This window comes from Equus asinus, chromosome 22 (assembly GCF_041296235.1).
Source record: "Equus asinus isolate D_3611 breed Donkey chromosome 22, EquAss-T2T_v2, whole genome shotgun sequence".
NCBI classification, from domain to species: Eukaryota; Metazoa; Chordata; class Mammalia; order Perissodactyla; family Equidae; genus Equus; species Equus asinus.
The window spans coordinates 69,138,784-69,163,244 of record NC_091811.1 but is presented as its reverse complement, the minus strand read 5'-3'; the positions used below and the strand labels follow the sequence as shown (position 1 = coordinate 69,163,244).

The 24,461-nt window shown below is 43.0% G+C and overlaps 1 long non-coding RNA gene across 2 annotated transcripts; it reads left to right on the top strand.

The window, feature by feature from the left end:
* Positions 1–531: 531 nt before the first annotated feature.
* On the top strand, positions 532–17,195 carry LOC106842194 (uncharacterized). Of its 2 annotated transcripts, XR_006518471.2 has the most exons (6): positions 532–762; positions 3,145–3,277; positions 7,813–7,945; positions 9,053–9,171; positions 16,148–16,275; positions 17,016–17,195. It is a non-coding gene; the product is annotated as an uncharacterized lncRNA (long non-coding RNA). The 2 variants fall into 2 exon arrangements; XR_001400858.3 differs by lacking the exon at positions 532–762 and having other exon boundaries at positions 2,581–3,277.
* Positions 17,196–24,461: the final 7,266 nt, after the last annotated feature.

The following is a 24,461-nucleotide window of genomic DNA, read 5'->3' as shown; positions in this document are numbered from 1 at the left end:
AGGTCTAATTGGAAGGTTTTGTTACCGTGATGTTTTTTTACTGGAAGAGATGGAACAACAAACGTTTTCACGGTAAATGTGTAGGGTAGGAGTGATAGGGAAAAAATACACTGATCCTACTGCTTTCTTGAGGACACTGTTGAGGGTAATTTTACTTCAAGCCTTGTTAAAAAACAGGTTTTAAATCGTATTATTACTGGTGCTCATCTATTATAAGTTTGTGAAATTTGTTTGATACCTACTGTAGAAGTTGGTTCTAGGTGTTAAATGAGCTAACATTTGTTAAGGGCTTACATTTAAGGCTTTCTAGTAAGCACTCTAAATGGTGTATTTTTTTAAATTGTCGTATTGCATCAAAAAGTTCATCTTTATTGCTAATGTTGATCAAATTTGCCCGGTTGGTAGAGAGTTTGTGGCCTTTGGGGTTTTTTTGACTATTCACTTTGACAGATGTTCTTACTTTTACTTGAAAAACAGTCCATACTAAATATGTGTTGCGTGTGTAAAGTGCATTCCTTGTGTACCTCATAGGAAGAGTGAGTTTGTTAACCGGTGACCAGCTGTAGGAAAGCAAGGCTGCACCACGACAAGAGATACAATGACAGGCGTCTCCAGTTTAACGTGCTGACACAGAACCTCCCGTCGTCTTCCTGATTTCCATGCACGGTGCCACCACAGTTCACTCACTTGCGTCGGCGTCACACTAGGAATCTTCCGTCATCCCTCACCGTCTGGGTCCCACTCAGCAGCCAGCACCATCAGGTCCTCCTTGTGTACATTCTGAATCCAGCCACTTTGCATCCCCTCCAGTGCTCCCTCGCCGTCCAGGCCACCATCATTTCTCGCACAGCAACATCCACACTAGCTGCTTCCACTTTTCCCTACATCCCTTGAAACCATTCTCTACATACTGGCCGGTGTGATCATTTTTAAAACTTCATAGGGTTATGTCACTCCTTTGTTTAAAACTCTCCAGTAGCTTCCCTGGGAATAGAGTGAAATCCGCTTTCCTTGCCATGGCCTTTAAAACTGCCTCATCTGGCCCTGCCTGCCCCTCCCGCCTGGTCTGTCCTCCCCCTGCCCGTTGGCTCCCTTCTGCTTCTGTCGCGCACCAAGCTCTCGCTGGTCTGTAGCAGAACCTGTTAGTTGTCCCCTAAAATTTCTCCATTTCTTCTGTAGTAATTCACATGGACACATGGCTGTCAAGAATAAAGGTTATATTTTCCAGCCTCCCTGTGGCCATATGGTAGTTCTGGCCAATGGGATATGAGCCGACCTGTCGTGTGATACCCTTCCAGAACCATCCTTAAAAGACAGCTGGTGCTCACCTTCAGTCCTCTGTTTCTTTTCCTCACATCCTGCACCCTGGGATACAGGTGTGATGGCCTGGAACTCTACATGGGCCGTATGCAAGTTACCCCCCATCCTAGGGATGGCAGAAGTTTAAGATTTTAGAAACCTGGGTCCTTGAGACCTTTGTGTAGTCCTGTACCAGCCTGGCACGCCTTACCTGCAGATCTTGATGTGACGATAAAGTAAACTGTCTTATTAAAGCCACGATTAAGGGTCTCTTGTCAACTGAACTTAATCTTAACTGATACTTCATCTCAAGACCTTCGCACTTGCTATTTTTCTCTGTGTGGGCTGTGTGTTCTTTGTGTCTGTTTAGATTGACTCGTTCTCATCCTTCAGGTCTTAACTCAGCTGTCGTCCCTGACAGGCCTTCCCTGGCCACCGTATCTACAGTAGCTCCTTTTCCCGTTTATTCTCTCTCATGTCCTCCATTTACTTCTTAGCATTTATAACTGATGGTTGTCTTCTTTCCTGTTGTTCCCTTCACCCTACTAAAACGTGAGTTCCCTGAGAACGTTGAGCACTGCCCTCTCCCCTACACCTGGTAGACGTTAGATGAGGACCATGGAATGAATGAGACAGTGAAGAACTCAACCATTCAGTGAATGAAGTAGATCCTTAGCCAAGATTAGGTAGACTTTTTTTTTTGTAAATAAATGTCTTGAAAGGTTTTCTTCAACACATAATGTGTAAAATCCAAGCCAGGAAGCAGCCAGGAAAAATAGTGCTAAACTGACGGAATATGCCTAGCTTCCAGCCCTTGATAATGAAGATGTATCCCTTTTTCTGGGAAACTTATAAGCTTATTACAGAGGGAAAGAAAGCTTACTTGGTGAGGCAGACTGTCAGATCATAAGGAGCTGCAGTGTACTGTCTAGGGCAGGAACTCCCCCGAATGTCGGTCTGATGTGTGTAACGTACTGGGCCTCAGCTTGTTCCCCTAAAATATACGTCAGAATCTTAAGCTTTGAGTGGGAATACTACAAAAGTTTAATAGTAAGACCAACTTGTGAGTGGCGTAGCCTGTGTTAGACATGATTTGGTCTTCAGGTGTTATTTTAACAAGTGGTTATGTCTTGGTGATACTGGCAAGGGTTCAGGGAGACAGAGCTGCCTCCACTGCCAAGAGCGTACACTGGCGCATTTCTGGAGCGCGGTTGGCAATATGTATCGAAAGCCTTGAGCAATTCTTCTTCCAGAAATGTATCATAAGGGATAAGCATATGTGTAACAGTTGGACTCCAAGAGTGTTCATGTCTGCATTGTTTATTAGGATATTAGTTAAATTAAGCCTCATCCACTTAACAGAACAGTATTTAGCCATTAAAAATGATTTGAAGGAAATTTTATCGACATGACATGTTAAGTGCAAAGAGAAAGTTTTAAAGTATAATTCCAATTTTGTAAAAATTTCTGTGTCTCACAAAAGTCTGACCGGATATACACATGGTGTTAGTTCAACCTTGCAGAAGAAACTATTACAGTTATTTTTATTTAATCATCTCTATTTCATAGTTCTTTAATTTTTATAGAATTAAACATTTTTTATAATACTAATTAAAAGGCTGCCTTTATCTTTAAAGAAACAAATGGATAATTTGGGGAAATAGTACCACATACTCAGTTGCCAAGCCTGATATCTTTTATCCTTTCTTCTTCCTTGTGCCCCACAACTGCTTACCAATTCTTAGATGTTTTACCTTCTAAGCATGTCTGGGATCCACCCTTACCTCTCCATTCCTTCAGTCATTCCCTTCCTCATTCCCTCATAACCTCCCGTAACCGTTTTAGCTTGTCTTCGCTGAGTGTTACCTCTGTCCAGCCTTCCAAACCAGACCCTGCAGCGCCTCTTGGGAACGCCCTGCGGAAGATCTGTGCTGATGCCTCACCACCTGCAGGACAGAAGTGCAGACTCCTGCCCGGGGTAGGGAGCCTTTCCTGACATACAGCTCCCACATCTGCAGCCTCGCGTACTCCTTGTGGTCGCCTCCCAGCGCTCCGTGCTGCCTCCTCCTCACGCCCTTCAGGTTTCTTCCTTCTGCCTTGAGTCACCTCTCCCTCCCCCAAAATGTCCTAACAAATTTGTGTAGTGTTCTATGCTGGTTTTAAAAATATGTCGCAAATTATTTGATATTCCATTCTTCAAGAGGTGGGACTTGATTCACCTCCCTCTGAGTGTGAGTTGGACTTTGTGACTTTCTTCCAATAGACAGAATAAGATGGACGTGACCGTGAGTCTGAGACTAGGTCATAGAAGGCTCCGGGACTTCTTCCTCATGCGTGCTGTCTTGAATCGCTCTGAGGGAAGCCAGCTGCCGTGTCCTAGGATGCACAGGCAGCCTGTATGCCCAGAAAGGGAGTCCGACAGCCAGCGGGGGCCCGAAACCTGCAGCACCACGCACAGGAGCCTGAGATGGCTTCAGCCTCTGCCAAGTCTGAGAAATAAGTATTTGTTTTAAGCTGATAAGGCTTGGATTAACTTGTTACACAGCAGTAGATAACACCTCTTCCTTGGGGACTCATCATCTGTGAAACTTTTCTGAACCTGCTTGTTCTTCCCTTAACCGTCCTATAGAATTGGGTTTTGCCATACTAGACAATGGGCTTCTTAAGGGCCAGAATCATGTCTTCTTTGTCTTTTTTCCCCCAATTTCTAGCACAGTACTGACAGATGATAAGTCCTCAAAGATATTTTTCCAGAAGGAAGTGAAAATTTTTTGATCAATTGTAAGCAAACTGAAGGTAGAGACCACGTATTTTTATTCATCATCTTATCCTATAGACAGAATAGGAGAGCCAATAAGCAGCTGTTCCAAAGAGATCTGTGCAATGAGTAAGGTTGGACCTAAGTGTTTGGTACAGCAGCGAGCGTTCCTAGCACTTATATGCCCAGCGTTGTACTACAAGTAATAACATGATTTGATTAGAGAAGAGTATAACTGGCAACAGTAACAGCAGCAACACCTGCAAGCCCCAAGCTCACTGCATGCCCTTATTAATGCGCCAGTCCTCTGCTGTGCGTGCCAGGAGTCGCTGAGACCCATGGCACAGACTCTAATTCTCTGCCTGATCAGAAACGGAAGTGAGAGGACTGTGTGTCACAGTAACTTCACCCAGTGCTGTTTAAGCTGCATGCTGAGTGACAGTGTGGATAGATGTGGTGACAGGGAGGGACATTTTCAGTGAGGGCAAAGGCAGACTGTTCTTTTGCTCATGCTGCCACAACAAGGTACGCATCCTGGGTGGCCCACACAGCGGATTTACTTCCTCCCAGTTCTGGAGTCTAGAAGTCCAAGACAGGGTCCTTTCTTCCAAAGGCCTCTGTCCCAGCTTGTGGACAGCTGTCTCATGTTCACCCGGTGTTCCCCCTGTATGCAGGTCTGTCTCCAAAGTCCCCGTCTTACAGGAACACCAGTCGTATTGGACTAGGGCATACTCATGTGACCTCGTTTAGCCTTAATTACCTTTTCAAAGGTACTGTCTGCAAATAGAGTCACATTCTGAGGTACTGGGGGTGAGTACCTCATAAATCTGGGGAGGCACACTGAGGCCACCTCAGAAGCAGAATTGAGCGTGGGTCAGTGACTGGAACCAGTCAAAGAGAAACAGCGGGGGCTGGTGGGATTCATGTAGAATCAGGTGGCAACACTTCGGAGTGCTTTCCGTGCCAGGCAGAAGAGTTGGTATGAATGGCTTTCGATAAGTCACTGCTAGTCAGCCCACTCCCAAGGTTTAGTGGCTTGGTCAGAGAGACAGTGCGTGTGCTGTCATACCCACTTTTGTCACCTACCATCGCCACTCAGCTTGCCAAAATGATTAAGTTATCTGAATCATCTCAAAATTAATGTGATGTAAGTTTTCACCCATTCAAATCAATTTCATACGATAAAAAAAGTGGTTTTTTCCCCATGTCCTGCAAAAGAATCAACAAAAAATCTGCTTTCTCAACTACATCAACTCTGTTGAATGTTTAGATACATGGTTAAGCTGTTCACTTAATAAAAACACTAATTATTCTATCCTGTGTATGAATTATAAGGTATCTTCCACTTTAAAAAGTAAAATTACTCCCCCCAAAGTTACCAGATTCAGTCAACAGATAATAGTAAATCAGTTTAAAACTCACATATAATCAGCCAATACATTGTCGCTGGCAATGAAAAATTAACAGAAATCTGTTTTGAAGGGAAACCTGGATTAAATAGTGAATCAATGACAGGAATGAAAATAATTTATACACACAACAGGTCGGTGAAAGAAGAAGGTGTGCTTCTTAAGTAGTAATGGTGTTAGTGATGGCCATTCAAATGCTGAATGTTAGCCTGTTTTTTAACTAAACAACTTAAAGTGAAAATAGAAGAAAGCGAAGATTATAAAGTTACAGATCCCAAGGAAACCATGGGCCTGGAAGAAACAATCTAAAAACCCTACTGCAAAATGATTCCATCCTATTCAAGAATTCTTGCTCTCAGGAACTGTTTGTATGTTTAACTTAAAATTTTTACATTGCTTTTTTGGTTTTACATTTTATTTTTCCTTGTTCCTTGAAACTGCCCACATTGTAAATTGTTCATGGATGAAATATAGAGCTGAGCAGATTTTTCTTCTACAATATTGTGGTATAAACCTACTCAGTTTTCTGTCTGGTTGCTGATAAACCTTATAGCACACAGTTGTAAAGTAAACCCCTAAAGGACTGAATGTGTAGAGCCTGCTGCCCGGTACGAGAAATAGGCTAAACATAAGCGTGTAAATGGCAAACATCATCATAATGCAGGGAAAAAATTTTAACGAGAGACAGTTCAGTCCTGAAAAGGTTAAGTAGAAACCTTAATGGATTGTTGTTTCTAACCACCCTTCTCACATTAGAGTGCTTGAAAACAGAAGTCTGGCACAAAAGATTCCACACGTGTGTTCAGTGTACATCAGAAACATAGCAGCTTTTGAAAGCAGAAGTAACTTGATTAATAATTGAAAAGCATTTTCTTTCAAAAAGAAAACCTCTGTTGATTATCTGGTTAAACATGAATAGTTAATTCTCAAAAACACATCTATAACATTGAAAACAGGTTTTCCATTGCCCTGTAACTGTGATTATGCCCCAACACTGAAAATAAAATGCATCAAATGCTCCACATCGTAACTTAAAATAACTTTTAATAACCGCACAGTATCAACTGAGCAGTGTCACAACCAGCCCTGTCACCACCACCAGCACTCCTATCTACTGTTAGTCAAAGAAACAAGAGAGGAAAAGGACGCCTATTGTGGAGAAAGCAACGTCTGTGGACAAGCTGTTCCCAAAAGTAGTTGGAGTGGAGCGTGCTCAAGGCGAATCACTTCTGAAGATTGAGTTTATGAAAGGAGGGGGGACACGTCTCTCTTCTCTGTTGGACGTTTGCTTGGCCATGGATTTGCTGGTCTCCTGGAGCTGAGTAGGGAAGCAGAAATTGCACCTGATGGACTGAGAGGCCAGGACAATGGACAGTAGCCCCATGCCCATCCCCTGGTGTGGCGAGGATAGTGAGGTTTCCCACCGGTGGTGTGAATACCAGGGGAGGTGAGTGGGCTGAGCAGCAAGACGGAAGAGCTGCAGCATGAGGAATGAAGGGGGCCAGGGAGCTGGAGCCAGATGTCCACCCTCAGAAAGCCAGGGAGTAGGGGCCCCGCAGGCTCCCTCAGAGAAGCCTCACTTTGGCTTGCAGCCAAAGACATCCAGCTTTGGACATTGCCAGGTAGAAGTTACCAACATCCAGTCAACGAAGACTGCGTCCTCGCCCGGTCAAGCAGGGAAGCACTTGCCCTTACCCCCTCCCTTCCCTCTGCCACAAGCCAAGGGCACCAAGCCTAGAAGAGGCAGGAGAAGCAGGTGCCCGAGAGCTGGGTTGCCCCCACTGCCTCCATCTCGAGCTCTCTTGCACTGGGGATTGGCGAGCGGGAGGAGGGAAGAAGAGCTGGAGGCTGATGGTTTCAAGTTGACAGGATTGATTCTCTGATCTTAGATTGTGACTGTTCCAATAAGGTGCCTGAAAAGCAGAGAATATGTGTAAGGTACCATAGGAGCCACTCTGAAAAAACGGAAGCCCTTCGGTATTGTTGGGGAGGCATTGGAAAAAAGAAGGACGTTTCTTGTTTATACTCTCAACAGTTTGAAACATTTTAGTAAAGACAAATACCTAACACATTTGTGCTTCAGTTATATAGTTAATCTCAAAGTGTGGTTTCTATAATTCTTCATCAGTTTCTTTTGTGAACTTTATCAAGTTCTGAAATCTAAAACATCCTTTTAAGTATTTTAAAGATGTATTCACAACTGATAGTCTTGGTGAAGATTCTGGGCCCAGACAGAACGGACAGAGTAAACAACGCCCTTTACAGAATGGGGTTTTTTTCAGGGAAAGATTCGCCCTGAGCTAACATCTGTTGTCAGTCTGCCTCTTTTTTTTTTCCTCTCCAAAGCCCCAGTGCATAGTTGTATATCCTAGATGGAAGTCCTTCCAGTTCTTCTATGTGGGATGATGCCACAGCATGGCTACTGACAGACAGGTGGTGTGGTTCCAAGACCAGGAAGCGAACCCGGGCCGCTGAAGTGGTAAGAGCACCAAACTTTAACTGCTAGGCCATCAGGGCTGGCCCAGAATGGTATTTTTTAGAGTCTTGCTTCTTTTTGCATTTGCCACCCATTATCAATCCTGATAGTGTCACTCACAAGCAGCAATGTCATTCAATCCTGCTGTTGTCACCCAGTCCAGAAGGGAAACAGAGAAGTAAGACTAAAGAGCAAAGGGGTCTAAACTGCTCTTTACTCTTACATTTGCCTTGCTTACATCTTTAAGTCATGTGGAATGTCACAGAATTTTAAATCACCGTCTTTACTTATAATTCAACCTAATGAATATGGTTTTACTCAGAAAAAACAAAGAGCAAATCTAAAACTTTTGAATAATAATATTTAAGATTTTATCTTCCAGGTCAATACTGAATTTCATTGACATTTGGTGGAATAATATCTAGCATGTTTCTATCCAAACCTTTTAACCATCTCACTCGATATGGTATGAAGCATGAAGAACTATTTTTTGTTTGTTTGTTTACTAGTGAAGGAATAATACAAATGCTTGCTTAGCAACTTCAGATCTGGAGACAACAATTGTGTCATTCTCATGTGAAGAACAACACGAGTGCGTGCGAATTACCAGTGCGTTCACGCCGACAAATGTGTCAGGCACTGGCCCAAACACAGGGGATAGAGCAGTAAGGAAGGCAGACGAGGTCCCTGTTTTCCTGGAGGAGATAGACAATAAACAAACAAATAAATTTTCAACATAATATTATGCAGGGATCCTAATTATGAAGGAAATTAAGGAAGATAAGGGCTAGAGAGTGACGGGGGCTCTTAGGTGAGGTGGCCAGTGAAGGTGACCCTCAGGACGTGACAGCTGAGCCGGGAGCTGCAGCAGTAGAGGTGGCTTCAAGTTCATCTGATAAACATGTAATTTAGGTGTCAGGCTATGAATTTAATATCCCTTAAAGGCAGAATTTTTTATTATCCCCAACCCCATCCAAGAGACATAGTTAACTCCGCTTTACAAAAAGTAGCATATTTCTATGTGCAGTTATGTCCTCAGAGAAACTGTTCGATTTTTTGTTGTGTGTGTGTGACTATGTGTCTGGTCTCATTCGTTTCATTTCACTTTAGTTCTACAGATCCTGATTGAGTAGTGATTGCTGTGTTCCAGGCTTTAGTCTAGGCTGTTGCCATACGTCAGTGCATGGAACAGATAAAGATCCCTACATTCTAGCAGGAAAAGACAAGCAGTAAGTAAGAAAGATAAATAAATTATATACTGTTTTAGAAGGTGATTTGTGCTATAGGAGAAAAAGTAGAGCAGAGAGAGGGAGATTACTAGGAAGAGGATAGCTTTCATTAGTAAATGGGCTAGTCGGGGCGGGTGTCAATGAGGGTAGACCAGAGCAGACGCCTGAAGAGGTGACGGCGTCAGCCTAGCGCCCAGCTGAGGGAGCAGCTCTCACTGACACCTGCACATGCACACACCTACATATCCGTACACGCGCTTCTACACACATGCTTTTGCCTCCAGAGAAGTTACTATCTTTTTTTCAAGACTCATGTTTTTAGCTTATTAGAAATAGAGTGTATGCGATATACCATCACTATGTATAACTACTTAAAGGTGTGAATCTATCTTCTATTTACTTGAAAGGTAGCCACTACTATAGACAGATAAATTTTTTATCATCTGAGATTATGAAGCACTATATTTTAAAAGGCATTGAAAAACAGCCTGATTAGAAATGTAAATATTTTTGTATACTGGCATGAGTAGATCATATAGCAAATATACTATATCTTTTCTTGTTCAAGGGTAATGGTGTTCTCAATGTTGGAAATCCAAGATAATTTAAGACAAATTGGAAGACATGGTAGATTACTCACTTCATGCTATAAAAATTGAGTGCAGGACTAAGAATCATAATGATTTGTTGGTATGAGTAGTTAGAAAGATGGACTTTTATGAGTTCATTCAATAAAATCAGAATAATGTAGATTCTTCTTATTTTTGCTTACTTCCATCTGTTTTCCAGATATCAGTAAATTTATTATAAATTTGTTTAAAGTCAACCCTTATCACTTTGTAAATTAATTTTGGTAAATTGATACATACAAACGGATATTGTATGTATACATTCTGCAGAGTTAAGTGAAATCTTCTAATCTTTGTATTTCTAAGACATGCCTTTTTTAAAAAGTAACTAGGCAATTACAACTAGCCATAGAGATAAAGTAACTATATTTCTTTTTCATTTTCAAATTGCTTTCTGTGTTAATTTTTTAAGGACAAAATTACATTTCACTTCTTTGGTTTGTACTTTGAATCAATGTTGAATAACAGGCAACTTTTTGTAATTTTAGGTACAGTATCTTTTACTGAAAAGGTCACAGATGTTTCACAAACTTAAACATTTTGTATACTTCCTTTACTAACATGAAGTAATATGTTTGATATGCTAAAAAAAATTTTTACCTGTTTTTTTTCCCTAAAACTCTTCATTTCCAGCCCAGTCTGCAATATCCTCCTCCTTCTTCTGAACTTATTTTCTATACCACTTATTTAACCCTTAGTGTCTGCTATCCTGTGTCTGTTTTAGCTTCCAAAAATAGACCATACGTTTTCCAAGGACAAAGATCCAGTCCGTATCAGTTAGTGTAAAAATCTTTCACAAAGTAAGTGTTTCACTAGCACTTTTTCCTTGATTGATGCAAGTATAATTTGTATAACTCAAAATTGTACTGTACTGTTGTGATATCGTGATTTTTTTTCTTTTTTTCCTGAGGAAGATTCACCCTGACCTAACATCTGTGCCAGTCTTCCTTGTTTTGCTGAGGAAGATTCACCCTGAGCTAACATTTGTGCCAATCTTCTTCTTTTGGTATGTGAGCCGCCCCCCAAACTTGGCCACTGACAGACGAGTGGTGTAGGTCCATGCCTGGGAACTGAACCTGGGCCGCCAAAGCCAGGCACACTGAACTTAACCACTAGGCCACAGGGTCTGGTCCAATATTGTGATTTTTAATAAGAAATATATATTTGGGTTTCATCCCCATTCCTGGCACAGAGCTCCTAAAACCCTTAGAATTTCCTAATTGATAAGAGAGGTATGGGGCTGGCCCGGTGGTGCAGTGGTGAAATGCACACACTCCACTTCGGTGGCCCATGGTTCGCCAGTTCAGATCCTGGGTGCAGACATGGGACCGCTTGGCAAGCTGTGCTGTGGCAGGCATCCCCCATATAAAGTAGAGGAAGATGGGCATGGATGTTAGCTCAGGGCCAGTCTTCCTCAGCAAAAAGAGGAAGACTGGCAGTAGTTAGCTCAGGGCTAATCTTCCTCAAAAAAAAAAAAAAAAAGGTAAAGTTGTCTTGTTCATAACAAGCCGCTCCCAACACACTTGAGTTTATGTTAATGTGGTGAATTTTGGAAAACCCCCTAAAGGTGGGGCCTGGTTGCCAGGGGAACCGACCACCTGATTATAGGGTTGGAACTGTCAGCCCCGCCACTCTACCTCCAGGGAGAGGACTCATCAATTGCCAATGACCAATGATTTAATCAATCCTGCCCACTGTAATGAAGCCTCCATAAAAACTCAAAAGGCCGAGGTTCGGAGAGCTGTTGGGCTGGTGAACAGGTGCAGGGACAGGGGCGCACCTGGACGGGGCACAGAGGCTTCATGCCCTTCCCCTACACTGTGCCCTGTGCATCTCTTCCGTCTGGCTGTTTCTGAGTTGTGTGTCCTTTATAATAAACTGGTAATCTATTAAGTAAACTGTTTTTCTGAGTTCTATGAGCCGTTCTGGCAAATTAATCAAACCCGAAGTGGTTGTGGGAACCTCCGCTTTATAGCCAGCAGGTCAGAAGCGCAGGCAACAACCCGGACTTGTGACCAGCATCTGAACAGGGGGCGGTCTTGTGGGGCTGAGCCCCTCACCTGGAGGGTCTGATGCCATCTCCAGGTAGACAGTGTCAGGATTGAATTGTAGGCCACCCAGCTGGTGTCTGCAGAGAATCGAATTGTTTGGTGTGGGGAAAAACCCACACGTTTGGTGACTAGAAGTGTCAGAAGTGAAGTGTGAGTGTCGTGTATAGAGAAGGAAAAGGAAAGAGTTTTTCCTTTACAACTGTGTGTCTGTGTATATCCTACTCTATTGTACAAACTTTCACTCTACTCATGCTGGGGTCTTCTCAAGTTTGAAAACGTCTGCGTGGTGTGCCTCCCGTATGGGAAGAAGCAGACTCCACTGTTTCTTCTTTTCTGTGGCTGTTGGGATTCTGTTAACCTGAAAAATTGTGCATTCACACTGGCAATCACCAAGCTTTACATATAAAAAGTGGTCGTGAGGGGCCAGCCCCAGGCCCTAATGGTTAAGTTCGGTGTGCTCCATTGCGGCTGCCTGGGTTCAGTTCCCGGGCGTGGACCTACACCAATCATCAGCGACCATGCTGAGGCAGTGTCCCACATACAAAATAGAGGAGCACAAATGTTACCTCAGGGCAAATCTTCCTCAGCAAAAAAAAAAAAAAAAAAAGTGGTCATGAGGAGAATTAGGTAGCAATAAAGTGTAGCCCCTCAGTGTTTTTGTCTTATTATGACACCAGAATGTTCTTGCTTTTAAATCAACACAGTCTGAGGATTCAAAAAGTAAGGAAATGAAAGGGCATCATTCTATTTTTTCCCCTCTAATGTGTACAAATGTTAAATGTCGCAGTGGAGCCATTAAAATATTAAATCATTAGATATGAGCTGTGAGAACCCTGCTGTCTGACAGACTTAATCTTCGGGTTGCTAAGGTGGCATGCTCCCTGGCTCTGCCCATTGCACACGTCCTCAGCACTGGTGCTAAACTAGACCCCATGTCAGGTGAGCTGCGCCTAGATGACCTTCGGAAGGCAAGTTAGCCTTTGACACCGGCGCCTCGCTTGCTTTCAGTCCTCCTCCCTGATGAGGACTTTCCTTCCTGCAGAAGCACTCCAGCCAGAGGTGGGGCAGACAGACTCCAGTCTCCTAGAAACAGGGCCGGAAGCAGGGCTCATCAAGGCCTGGGGACCCAGCTGCGTTGACGAGAGATATTGTGGAAAGGTGGAGAAGGATTAGCCCGTTAACCTGACGCAGTGACATGGGCTGTGGATGTTGTGCTCCTCAAGTTTTCCCCACAAAGGGCAACACTGACCCGTCAGCTCTGGGCTGGGCTGCAGCTCGTGCAAACTTCCGAGTGCACAAGGGTAGGGAGTGGAGAGAAGGAGCAGTCCACGCTGACCCAGTTTCCCCTCACCCTGCCTTCCCTCTACCTGTGCACGCTCTCCGTGGGAATTTATCCGTTCTCTATACGTTGTTCTCGAAGTCTAGCGACCCCACTTTAAAAAGCTATCGAGGAGCTGGTTAATCTGACAATGCCACCAAACACAGAGCCCCTGCTCCTGCACAGACGCGTGCCTGTGACCCCGGCCTCTGTGCCAGACGTGCAGGGAGACTGCAGCCCGCACGGCTTCTAGTCTTGTCCCCGCAGGAGCTCCTAAGAGCACCTATGCTTTTTAAGGTTTTATTTGGAAAATCACTCAATATTATAATTGCGGTTATCTTTAGCATATTTTCTAATAGTTTAAATTAAAATGTATAACTCTGTTAAAAATCCAGAGATCCTTATTAGTTAAACCATAATTTTTGTTATTTTTTTAAAAGACAGATATACATAAATTCAGACTTTCTAAGGAGAAAAAAAGTTATTTCTTAGTTCTGACAAAAGTATGAAATCTTAATAAATTTTAGGTCTTATCTCCTATGTTAATGGCATCAGCTTGAACTATCATTCTTTCAGTAGAACATTCTTTTGGCCTCATTAATAATAAATTATGTGTTAGTGAAGGAAGCCTAGCATTATGCCGGATAGCTGCTTCATTGGCCTGATCGTTAATAATTGCTAGACAAATAACCAGGGGGAAAACACATTTCGCGTTTGTCAGACAAGCTCATGACTTTAAAACCTAAAAAGTACAGCAGTTAAATTGCTGTGTGCTCAATCAAGCCTGTTTAGTTTACATATTCTTATAATGTGGAAAGTGGAGTTTGACCAAGAACCTTTCACCTAATCCATTACAACAGAGTTCATAGCCCTTCTCTCCTTAAGCACTTGACAGCAGTTAAGAAAGCCCAGCTAACTTGATCTCTTTCTTAACTTCTGGCTTGGATTTTTAGATTGGCTGCCTGATTAGTGGAGGATATTGATAAACAGGCACGATCATTCTCACTGGGACAGTTCTTTGTAAAACAAATTCATGGCTATATAAATACAGAGCTTAAGTTTCAACCCTCCTAAACTGCTCTCTTGAATTCTACAACCTACTCTTGACCTTGAGAAACTGGATCACTGAATGAAGTCTCTATTCACAGTTCCCTCTTTCTAGCATCTCCTGTGTGCCAGATGGAGATAATTCAGTTAGCAAAGCCGACCCCAACCCCTGCCTCGTGGGGAGAGCAAGGCAGGTGATAGACAAAAGTATATAAGCAAAATTTTGGTGTGTGGGCTGTGGGTAGGTACTAGGGAGAAAGAGGAATATAGGGAGTCCAGGGGAGGGTGGGGAGGGCTGCAAGGCTAAATGGGATGAAAGGAAGTCCTCTCTGAACAGGTGACTCAATGGGAACCTGGAGGAAGGAAGAGGATAAGCCATTGACCATCTCGGGAAAGAGCATTCTAGGCAAGAGGGAACTACAAATGCAGAGTCCTGGTCGTTTCCAGGTCCCACCAGGAGACCCGTAGGACTGGAAAGGAGTGAGCGGGTGGGAGTGCAATGGGAGACGCGGTAGGAAGGGCCATCATGAGAGTGGAGGCCCTGGGGAGAAGGGACAGAGTTTCAGTCACATGGGTCCCTGTGAGCCATGGTGATGACTTTGACTCCAAGTGAGGTGGCAAGACATGAGAGGATTCGAAGCAGGGAAGTGACAGGTCTGTTTTGTTAACCAGGTCTGACTGAAGTGGGCAAGAGCAGAAGCAGGAAGGCCAGTTAGGATGCTGTATGGTCCGGATGACAGCAGATGGTGACATGGACCAGGGCAGTGGCAGAGGAGGGGACAAGAAACGGTAGATTCTGAACACAGGATAAAGAACTCCCAAATCTATTCAGTTTATCCTTGATTGAAATATTTTTATAATCATTTATGTTACACATTTTCGTGGTAAAATATTATGATCATTTCCCATTTCTTTAAATATTCTCCTACCACGTAATGTTAGTGGCTGCATAGTGTGGTTTGGATATGGCATAATTTAGCCATTGTGTGGATAGGACAATTTATTAAACCAATCCCGTTGTTGACTGTCTAAGCATTTTCCAGTTTTTCTCTATTATAAATACCATTCAACTGAACATCCTCATTGTTGCAGCTTTGCAAATATAATTACTGCATAGTTTAGGAATCTCTGCTTGTTGATTTTAGGAATAACTCTGCTGAATTTGAACTGGAAAGGAGAAACCAGAAAGGCAAAAACTAGAAAAACAGAACTATTGCTATAAACCAACAACTCTGGTATTTTTTCAGCTATAAGCATAGAAAGAAGATTATCTACCTCAGATGCACATTGATAGAGTTTAAAGGGTGCCACAAATGAAATATGAAATATTTATAAATTCCTGCTCAAGATTGAATAAACATTCATGTACTTCAGAATTTGTTTTCTATTTCTAGTAGACTTATTACTGGGAACAGATGACCAATTACAAGAACTGTCACCATTTTAACACTACGTGAACTGTGGCCAGCCCGGATTTCTGGCACCTGAGCAATCACATCCATCTGTTGATAGGGCATTACGCCCGCTGATGACGTTTATGCCAGTTTCAAAAAGTCATGTGTAAATCAAGATAGGAAATATATATTCTTTGAGATATGTCATTTATTATTTAGCCTCTTTTAGTTATGTTTTTAGAAAGACCTTTAGCCTCTTACTGATTTGAAATAACTTGAGATAATTTGAGGCATATACAGAAAGCAAAATATAAGCAAAATTTTAATTTTACTGAGTAATAAATAGAATACCAGCCTTCTTCAGCATAAGAAAGTTGAAATTAGAGAAAGTGGTACAACAAATCCTTGAAAAAAGTTTGAATATACTATTTGACGGAAAGAAACCACCATTTATTTGGCACCTGCTGTGTGCAAGGTGCTTTTACATAATGCTCCCAACAACCCTGTGAAATAGGTGTCATTGTCCCTTTTTTGCAGGTAAGAAACAAAGAAATGACTTACCCGGGATCACACCTGAGAAATCACCAGGGTCATTTCACGCCCGATTCCATGTGACTCCAGTTCTATGTGACACCCTTTGAAGTGGTTGGGATCCAGACATGAGGGTGAATTTACAAATCCATAATGTTGATTGAAAGTGGTTTTTAAGTTAGGATTTATCAGATGGCAATTAGACTTTGGGTGGTGAACACAACATAGTCTTCACAGAAATCAAAGTGTGATGTATGCCTGAAATTTATATAATGTTAGAAACCAGTGTCACCTCAAAAACAAAATTAAAAAAAAACAACCAACCAAATGAGTGCTTTACTCTTAAAACTCAACTGAACTTTTCAAGGTAAAAGCGAGGATGCAAATTAGCTCTCATTATCAGGAGGGCAATGCCAAAGAGCAATTAATTATTTTTACTGTAAGAGAATAGCCGCTTAGACAAATATTTAAGAAAAAAAATCTGATGAGCTGTTTGCTTATCTGTAGATCAGTGATTCTCAAACTTAAAAAAAAAAGAAGCTATTTCTTTCCCCAAAAAAAGCTGCATAAAACAAATGAGAACAGTTGAAGCAAGCATGCAGGCGGGAGGGGAAGCCATCTGCTCCCTGCCCACTGCACCCCCTGCCAGTTCCCCTCGTAGCCTCTGAAGGAATTCTTACAAACCCCACACTCAGATAAAGCCCGTGTCGTGGCTGGAACACTTGGTCAATACTTTTTCAGTATTCAACTAATTTATTTCAGTTATCTACTGATCACAATAAAAAACGTGACTTGAAAGTGGTGGGAAAGTTCCCAGGGCAATGGCTAAGAACTTTTTATTTTATACTGAATTATCTTTCTTTGTTTCTCCCAGTCACAATCAACTAATTCACCTTTCAAATGTTTTTTGAACCTCGACTGAATGCTGGCACTGTGCTGGTTCTTACCGTCAGGAGCTTAGATTCCAGTCGGAGGGACAGAGCAAAGAAGTGAACAAAGTCAATATGTGCTATAAAGTAAATATGCGTTTTTAATAAAGAATGGTTATGACGTATTGGATTATTTTATTATTGTCTTATTGGTAAAAGTTACCTGTACTGGCTTGAATGTGTCCCCTAAAAGTTCATGTCTACTCAGAACCTCAAAATGTGACTTTATTGGAAACAGGGTCTTTGCAGATGTAAGTAGTTAAGATGAAATCAGGGGCCGGCCCCGTGGCTGAGTGGTTAAGTTCATGCACTCTGCTTTGGTGGCCCAGGGTTTCACTGGTTCAGATCCTGGGCGCAGACATGGCACCGCTCGTCAGGCCACGCTGAGGCAGCATCCCACATAGCACAACTAGAAGGACCCACAACTAACATATACAACTATGTACTGGGGGGATTTGGGGAGAAGAAGAAGGAAAAAAAAGATGAAATCATACTGGATTAGGGTGGGTCGTAATCCAATGACTAATATCTTTATGAAATGAGAAAACAGAGACCAGACCCCCAGCGGAGAATGCGCATGGAGGAGGCAGAGCCTGGGGTGGGATCTACAAGCCAGGAACACCTGGACTGCTAGCAACTGCTGGAAACTAGAAGAGGCAGGAAGATTCTCCCCTCCAGCCTTGGGAGGGAGCACAGCCCTGCTGATGCCTCGATTTTGGATTTCTAGACTCCAAAACTGTGAAAGAGTAGATTTCTATTGTGTTAATGAACCCAGTTTGTGTTAATTAGTTATGGCGCCCTGGGAAACTAATACACTACTTCAGATAGAATAGTTAGGAAGGCTTCTCTTATGTATGACTTTTATTCTTTTTTCTTTTTCTTTTTTTTTTTTTTGGTGAGGAAGATTGGTCCTGAGCTAACATCTGTGCTGATCTTTCTCTATTTTGTGTATGGGACACTGCCACAGCATGGCTTGATGAGCAGTGTGTAGGTCTGTGCCCGGGATCTGAACTTGTGAACCCCAGGCCGCTGAAGCAGAGCACAGGAACTTAACGACTATGCCACCAGACAAGCCACTGTATGACTTTTAAACAGAGACGGCAATGATGGGATGATCCAGCCAAGATGAAAAACTCATTGGTCTTATTTCATCTCCGTGGTAAATATTCCACAGGTATTTACATGTTTCTAAAACAAGGTCTTTACCCCTTGCTCCAAACGCCTTTCCTTGCAAAAACTGTATGAGGCAGACATGATGTCTCTACTTTTCTATGGAGGCGAGGACCTTGGACAGGGTAGCCCGTCTGGTAAGTGGCAGAGTCTGGATGCAACCTCAGGTGACCGGACTCCGAGAGCCTGGATTTACCAGATCATCCTAGCACTGCTTCTCCAGTTCATTCTGTGCATGGGCGTCCGCGGTTGCCCTTCCATGCTGTTCCGCTCAGTCGAGTCCTATGTGTGGATGTAGCTTCTCCCTTTTGTCTCCTGCTCCTCGCCCTGCCCTTTATGACGACAGTGACAGTAATGATGATAATCACGGTTGCTCAATATTGAGCGTGAAGCGTGCCAGCTCTCCAAAGCCAAGCAGCACCCCGTGAGGTAGATGGTAGTGGCATTAGCCCAGTTTTCCAGATGAGGGTCCTGTGGCTTAGAGGAGTGCAGGATCTTAGCTCTAGTAAACGGCGGGCCTCAGGCGGTCAGGTCTCTGGCTTCAGAGCTCTCGCTCTTTCAAAAGTTCACTTGTTGAAACCAAAGCGTAACGCACGCCTAGTCAGTGTGCGATGCTGCGGTCCCTCCTTGTGTGAGCTCCGGTGCTGCACCCGTCTAACCACCAGCACCCCCAGTGGGGAAGGCTGCTGCACTCCTCCGGCGGGAGGCCTCTGACCTCTCCCACGGACTAGCTTTGCCTGTTCTTGAACCTCTGAAAAGTGGGTTATACCCTTTGGTGTCTGTTTGTTTCCAGAGTCCTCACTTTTAATGACCATGTTATACCTCCGCCAACCAAACTGCCAGGTCCTTGCCTTTTCCCCTAGGCTTTTGCTGAGTAATTAATGTTAACGACATAATAAACAGTTTTTACTAAAATGTCAGTGGGTGACAGTGGTTTAAGTTACTTTTTTCCAAGTAACTTATTGTAACTGACTTTAAGCCTAGAAGAAGACAATTATGGGAATTCTAAGCAGAGCCTGAGAGACTTTTTTGGGAGGAAATAAAGGATTTTGTTTTCCCTTAAATCTGAACATACAATTTTTTAACTAGTACATAATTGTGTACCTGTCAAATTTCTTTCTAAAATGCAAACGCTGTATCTGTGAATGTAATTGAAATACTACGGAAGAAATCTTAGATGCATAAAAAGAAAGTTTAATATGATGTAGAAAAATGACCATTGAAGCCGTCAGAAGTTTTGGGTTCTATTCCCTGCTCTGTGGCTTGCTAGCTAATTACCTCGCTGAAATCACCCCGTCTTTCCGAGTCAGCTTCGGAATGAGCCTAAGAACACCTGCGCCCGACAGGACGGGTGTGAAGATCAAATGGGAAGTAAGATTATGTGTATTGAGGTGCTCCATGAAGTCTCGTTTACACTTGCCGCGTGTGCACAAGGTTCACAGCCACACTTCCATGACAGCCACTCTAATAACAGATGTGCATGAAATGGAAGACTGGCCGTGGGATGTGACAGGAGGTCTCAGTGAAGAACTTCTAATTCATCACCTGTGCGGCCCAGGGCTCCCCTCAACTCTGTCAGACCCCTGAGTGAGCTGATCTGGGGAGACGTGACAGCAGTTGGCTTTCCCATTTCCTCTGACCTTGATTCACAGCTCACCTCTCCTCAGTCCTCAATGTTGTTGGAATGCAACACATACTTTTTTAGTTTTGGCTCTTTCCTGAGAATTTCTTGCATGTCACATACAAGTTTGTCTGGGGATTCTCCTGTAACAAGAATTATCTAAATGCCGCCTAAGAGTGGGAAGAATTTATTAGAAAAATGCGAAAGACTTTTCTCACTGGTAACCGCTTACTAATTAATGTATCACCCATGAAAAAAGTTTGGGGAGTTGGGTGGGAGAGGGTGGGTGGGAAGTCTGTTCGGCTCCACTCTGGAGCGCCACCTGCTGATAAATTAGGTCCAATAGCATTCGGCAAACACAACTATGTTGGCGATGAGAACAGTCAACTTGTTTCACATAAAACATCATGCTAGTTATCAGAACCATTGTGGAACATGCAGATTTGACTTATTAACTGAATGAGTCAATTATTAAAGAGATTTTTCTCAAAGCTTTTTGGGGGAGGAATTGTTTATTCTAAATTCTGAACTCTAATCAGAAAAACCACAGCTATGTATTGAGGGTCCATTATATTAGTCCAACGTCTGATTGACGTGCATCCCCTTGCACTGGCCACGGGGCGCGATGGTGAACGGGGCAGGCGGACTCTGCCCGCCCGCATGGAACTTAGAGTTAAGACTAGAGTGCAACCCAGTGACAGACAGATTGCTCGAAGGGGACGTGGATGAAACACACAAGGTGGAGAGCGCGGATGCGGGCTGGCCGAGGGAGACACTGTGGACGGACGCTCGGGAAGGACTCTCTGAGGAGACCTTGAAGCTCTTGTTCTTGGCTGTGCTCCCAGCACAGAGCAAGTGCCTGGAACATAGCAAGCACCCATGAGTGTTGCTGAGTAAACGGGGGGATGACCTGGGGTGACACCACGAACAGCCTTGAGCAGGGCTGAACATTGTCAGCTTTCGGTTTTCACCTGGTCCTGTGTACACGGGTCAGCTTGGCCTAAGGATAAAAAAATGGAGTGGAGAGGAAGTACAGGGAAACTGCTGGAAGTATAGACAGCGGAATCTTTTTCCCTTTGAGCTGGATCAGCTTATAAGGTCCAATCCAGGTTCAAAGATGGATGAGAATGCTGACAGTTCAAGGCCACTTTCTCTTTGGTTTACCACTGAACAACCAGACAAGTAGTGTTGGGATCTGCACACCAGATGAGGATGCGAGGGAGTAGACAGGCTCCCTGATGCCTTCCTCCTACTTCACAAATGCCCAAGTTCAGGGGCTGCCCAATGGCCTAGCGGTTAAGTTTGGCCCACTGTGCTTTTACAGCCCAGGTTCACTGGTTGAGTTCCCAGCCGCAGACCTACACCACTCGTCAGCCATGCTGTGGCATACAAAATATGCCCACATACAAAATAGAGGAAGATCGGCACAGATGTTAGCTCAGGGCTAATCTTCCTCAGCAAAAAAAAGAAAAGAAAAAAAGAAAGAAAAGAAAGGAAGAAAATGTCCCAGTTCAGTAACTGAGGCAGCCCACGAGGAATCGGACCAAGAAGTTCCAGAACCGCAGAATTCATGACATTAGGCAGGTGAGGGGTCACACTTAAGGATGTGTTCCACACCATGTAAAAGATTCACTATTGCGTACAGTCATGACTGTATGCAGTTTGGGTCTCGCACCATCGTCTGCCCCGCACTTGACCTGTAGGCCGACCAAACCTCCAGTGAAGCCAAATCTCACTGGAGAGCTGAGAGTAAGATGCAAACTCACCTGGAACAATCAAGGACTAGTTTGTAACTGTGATAAGAATTTAACGAGAAAAAAGGAAACATCGTTTCTATGACTGGCCTGACTCTGAGAAACGGGCTCCCACTGACAGCCTTTCAATCTGCGTTCAGTAGACCCGCCTGTCACACACATCTTTTTTCCACACGTAAACCTGCACCAGTAACACACCTGCAGATACATCTATAAGCGTTGATAAGTCACCTTCTGCAGTAAGAGACCCCTGGATTTCATTTGGATATGTTGTTGTCCAGACGGCATTTTCTAGCCTACAGCTCTGCCTGGAGTGGCCGTGTGATGAGTTCCTGCCAATGAGATTTCAGAGGAAAGATTGCGAGGAATTTCTGGAAAATCTTGAAAGAAAAGAAGTGCGTCCCTGTTCTTTCCCCTCTTTCATCTTGCTGCTTGGAATATAGTTGTGGTGACGGCCGCTCCAAATTCAGGTTGGACCAGGAGGGCAAGAGCTGTGCCTGAGGCGAAACAGAAGAGGACACTGGAAGGATCTCGGTGCAGTGTGGAGCCCCACGCCAGCCCTGGGTTGACCACCTCTGACTCTGACACAGCAGAGAAAGAAGCGTCCACCTTGTTCATGACCTCGCTCTTCGGCGTTTCTGTTACCCGCTGCTGAACTTTATCCTAACTACTTTGGTGAGCAGCGTAGATCTTGCTGACTTTTTCACGACAGGTGGAGGAACAGGCAACATTTCACACCACACAGCAAACTTAATCTTTTCGTTATGCGTGTCCTCTCTCTAGTCTCTTCCCAGATCCAAGTTCTCTTTGGACCCTCCCCCACCCCAACCGTCCGCAACATTCTTCTCCTCCCTTGCAGTCCCATGTCTGATCCTATAATGACACTTGTGGGGGCTCTCTACTTGCTTCGGCCCTCCTTCAGGGATTCTTTTCCCTGGAAAGAGGGACAACTATTTTACCCGAGCTTGTGCTCGGTGAAGCTTCTGAACACTGTGCAGTCTGCCCCAAGATGACCTAACCAGATCATCAACAACCACCACGTGATGGTGTTTCCTGTGGGCAGCCATTTAATTCTCCCAGCAACCTGATAAAGAAGCAGCCTGCTTTACAGAGAGGGGAGGTAATCTACCTGTGCCTGGAAAGACTAGCTGTCGACCCCAAATGCACACTCCTCCTTCCCCAGAATGGAGTTTCCATTGAGAATTGTCCGTCTGTCGCAGACTGCGTAGAGGCTCGTACTTGTCATGTCTTCCTAACAGGTGGATCCTCTTTGTCCCTGGTGATTCTCCTCTTCATGAGTCCGTTCTGTCTGCTGCTCATAGAACAACTCCTGCTTTCTGGCACTTGCTGTTTGCATGGGATATCTTCCACCTTTCTCGCTTTAAGTCTGTTTGTGTTTAAAGGGCGTCTCACGCAGACGTATGTGGTTGGCATTGCTTTCTTGCTGTTTGTACAATCTCTGCCTTCTGACTGGAGCATTCAGGGAGTTTGCTGTAATAGGATTCTTCATCTGGCTGTATTTTGTCTGCCATTTTGTCATTTTCTATTTATCTCATTGGGTTTTTAAAATTTTTTTCTTCCTTATTTCCTTCCTTCTTTTGTGTTAACTAAATATTTTTCAGTATCCCATTTTAATTCTTCTGTTGACTTTCTAACTACCTTTCTTTTCGTTATTTTTTAGTTTCTCTAGCATTTAAAAAATGCTTCTTTAACTTATCCTAGTCTATTGAGAATTACAATGAATTACTCCAGATAAAATACTTACTCCAGATAAAATACAGAAAACCCCAACAGTATAATTCCAACTGCCCCCATCCTTAGTGGTAGTATTGTCGTATACATTGCATCTATATTTGTTAGAAACCCATCAACACAGTGTCATACTTTTTTGCTTTAAATAGTCATATGTCTTTCAAATAAGAAAAGAAAAATATATTGATTATTTTTTACACTTGCTCACATATTTACTGTTTCCACTATTTGAGTATAGTTTCACTCTACTATCAAGAATCTTGAAATATTTATATTTTTTAACCAATAATTGCACTTACAGGAATTTTTATGGCAATAATTAGAAATAGGAATTATTTATTTATTTATTTATTTATTCATTCATTCATTTATTTTACTTGAGGAAGATTAGCCCTGAGCTAACATTTATGCCAATCTTCCTCTATTTTGCATGTGGGTCGCCTCCACAGCGTGGCTAATTAGTGGTGTAGGTCCACACCCAGCATCCAAACCCACGAACCTGGGCCACTGGAGCAGAGCTCATGGACCTTAACCACTAGGCCATGTGGTTGGCCCCAGGAAATAAATTTTTTTATAATTATGTTTTTCTCACTGTTTATTATAATAAAAATTTGAAATAATTTAAATGTCTAAAAATAGAAAAATCATTATGTAAACTATTACATGCATGAGATGGATAAGCATGTTTGTTTTTAGGATATTGGTTAACAAAGACTCGTATATAATTATTATAATTAACATGTAACATTGTTAGAGTTTTTAGGAAAAAAGACTGAAAAGAAGCATACCTGGGTATTAATAGTGGTTCTCCCTAGCTGGTGGGTTATTTGTTTGGATTACTGCCTTGTGCTTATTTGCACTTTTCTGTATTTTCTAAATGTTCACAACAAATAGATGTTCTTTTATAATCAGAAGAAAAATGCAATGAGAAAGAATTCAAGGGAGGTCTTGTTATGTAAACACTGCTCAGGATCTTTGAAACTAATTAATCACAGCATTAAGAATAAATAATTTTCATAAATATATTTATCAACTTGAATTCAGGATAATATATGTCTTCAGTTGGACAAGTTTGGAGCGTAGAATGTAAGAAG